Below are 3461 nucleotides of genomic sequence, written 5' to 3'. Positions count from 1 at the left end.
TTTTTGTTTTTGTGACAAAATAAAGTAAAAGAGTCAAAACTAGTTGAAATAGCTATACTAGACATAAACTAAATATTTAACACTAAAATGCGTAAAATCTTGGGGAGGGTCAAAAATTACATGTCTGCAACGGCTGCGCATATCCTGCTCGGTCTCCCAAGTCGCCTCCTCGACCGGCTGGCCCCGCCACTGAACCTTTACTGATGCATTGTTCTTTGACCTCAACTTTCTAACCTGCCTGTCCAATATTCCACTGGCTCCTCAACATAGGATAGATCCTTGTCCAACTGGACTGAACTGAAATCCAACACGTGCGATGGATCACCGTGATACCTCTGGAGAATCGAAACATGAAATACTGGATGAACTCCGGCCAACCTGGGAGGTAAGGCAAGCTCATAAGCAACCTCCCCAACATGCCTCAATATCTCAAAAGGGCCAATAAATCTCGGACTCAACTTTCCTTTCTACTCGAATCTCATAACGCCCTTCATAGGCAAAACCCGAAGCAGAACCCGCTCTCCAACCATATAGGAAACATCACGAACATTCCGGTCCGCATAACTCTTCTATCTGGACTGGGTTGTACGGAATCTATCCTGAATCATCTTAACCTTCTCCAAAGCATCCTGAACTAAGTCTGTGCCCAATAATCTAGCCTCACCCGGCTCAAACCAACCCACCGGGGATCTACACCGTCTACCATATAAAGTCTCACGGTGCCATCTGAATGCTGGACTGATAGCTATTATTGTAAGCAAACTCCGCCAATGGCAAGAACTGATCCCAAGACCCTCCAAAATCGATCACACATGCACAGAGCATATCCTCAAGAATCTGAATAGTGCGCTCGAACTGTCCGTTCGTCTGAGGGTGAAATGTTGTACTCAACTCTACCCGAGTACCCAACGCATGCTGAACGGCCCTCCAGAACCGTGGTGTGAACTGAGTACCTCTATTTGAAATGATGGACACTAGAATACCATGCAGATGAACAATCTCCCGGATATAGATCTCTGCCAACCGCTTCGAGGAATACATAGTACACATAGGAATAAAGTAAGCGGACCTGGTCAGCCGATCCACAATCACCCAAATAGCATCGAACTTTCTTAAAGTCTGTGGGAGCCCAACTACAAAGTCCATGGTGATCTGGCCCCACTTCCACTCCGGAATCTCTATCTGCTTAAGCAACCCGCCCGGTCTCTGGTGCTCATATTTCACATGTTGTCAGTTGAGGCACCGAGCTACAAATCCAACTATATCCTTCTTCATCCGCCTCCACCAGTAGTGCTGTCTCAATCCTGGTACATCCTCGCGGCACCTGGATGGATGGAATACCGCGAACTATGGGCCTCCTCTAGAATCAACTCTCGAAGCCCATCAACATTGGGTACACAAATCCGACCATGCATCCTCAATACCCCATCATTACCAATAGTCACATATCTGGCATCACCATGCTGAACCTTGTCCTTGAGGACAACAAATGAGGGTCATCATACTGCCGCTCCCTGATACGATCAAATAAGGAAGACCGAGAAACCACGCAAGCTAGAACCCGACTGGGCTCGGAAAGATCCAATCTCACAAACTGGCTAGCTAAGGCCTGAATATCCAATGTCATAGGCCTCTCTGATGCTGGTAAATAAGCCAAACTCCCCAAACTCTCTGCCCGACAACTCAAAGCATCGACCACCACATTGGCTTTGCCTGGGTGATACAAAATAGTGATGTCATAGTCCTTTAGCAACTCTAACCACCTCCTCTGGCACAAATTTAGTTCCTTTTGCTTGAACAGGTGCTGCAAGCTCTGATGGTCAGTATAAATCTCACAGGGAACCCCATATAAATAATGGCGCCAAATCTTCAGGGCATGAACAATGGCAGCTAACTCAAGGTCATGAACATGGTAATTCTTCTCATGTATCTTCAACTGTCTAGACGCGTAGGCAATCACCCTACCGTCCTGCATCAACACTGCTCCAAGGCCAACCCGCGAGGCATCACAATAGACCCTATAAGACCCCGAGCCTGTAGGCAATATCAAAACTGGGGTTGTAGTCAAAGTTGTCTTGAGCTTCTGAAAGCTCGCCTCACACTCCTCTGTCTACTAGAATGGAACACCCTTCTGGGTTAACCTGGTCATAGGGGCTGCAATCGATGAAAACCCCTCCACAAAACGATGGTAGTAACCTACCAAGCCAAGGAAACTACAGATCTCGGTAGCTGAGGATGGTCTGGGCTAACTCTGCACGACCTCTATCTTCTTCGGATCTACCTGAATACCCTCATTCGATACCACGTGGCCTAGGAATGCCACTGAATCCAACTAAAACTCACATTTCGAGAACTTAGCATATAACTTCTTCTCTCTCAAAGTCTGAAGCACAGTCCTTAGGTGCTGCTCATGATCTTCCTGATTCCAGGAGTACACCAGAATATCATCAATAATGCCAATGACGAACAAGTCAAGATACGGCCGGAACACACTGTGTATCAAATGCATAAAGTCTTGGGGCATTGGTCAGCCCAAATGACATAACAAGGAACTCATAATGACCATACCGAGTCCTGAAAGTAGTCTTTGGGATATCTGGCTCTCGAATCTTTAACTGATGGTAACCTGAGCGCAAATCAATCTTAGAAAACACCCGTGCGCCCTAAAGCTGGTCAAACAGATCATCAATACGAGGCAAAGGATAATGGTTCTTCACTGTAGCCTTGTTCAACTGGCGATAATCAATATACATACGCATAGAACCATCCTTTTTCATCACAAACAAGATAGGAGCACCCCAAGGTGATACACTAGGCCGAATAAAACCCTCATCAAGCAATTCTTGTAACTAATCCTTCAACTCAAGAGGAGCCATACGATACGGAGGAATAGAAATGGGCTAAGTGCCCGGCAACAGATCAATGCCAAAATTAATATCTCTATTAGGCAACATGCCCAGAAGATCAGCTGGAAACACATCGAGAAAATCCCGTACTACTGGAACTGAATCAACCGAAGGGGTATCAATACTGGCATCTCTCACATAAGCTAAATACACGTCACATCCCTTCTCAACCATACGCTGAGCTTTAATAAAAGAAATAACTCTACTGGGAGTGTGATCTAAAGTACCCCTCCACTCAACACGCGGTACACCTGGCATAGCCAACGTCACGGTTTTGGCATGACAATCAAGAATAGCATAATGGGGTGACAACCAGTCCATGCCCAAGATAATATCAAAATCTACCATGCTGAGCAACAATAAATCGGCTCTGTTTTCAAAACCACTAAGAGCAACCAAACATGAACGATAAACGCGGTCCACAATAAGAGAATCTCCCACGGGAGTAGAAACATAAATAGGGGAACTCAAAGAATCCCGAGATACACCCAAATGCGGAGCAAAATAAGAAGACACATAAGAATAAGTGGAGTCTGGATCGAATAGAACCGATGC

Source organism: Nicotiana sylvestris, chromosome 8 (assembly GCF_000393655.2).
Source record: "Nicotiana sylvestris chromosome 8, ASM39365v2, whole genome shotgun sequence".
In the NCBI taxonomy this organism is placed as follows: domain Eukaryota; kingdom Viridiplantae; phylum Streptophyta; class Magnoliopsida; order Solanales; family Solanaceae; genus Nicotiana; species Nicotiana sylvestris.
This window is presented reverse-complemented; position numbering follows the sequence as displayed.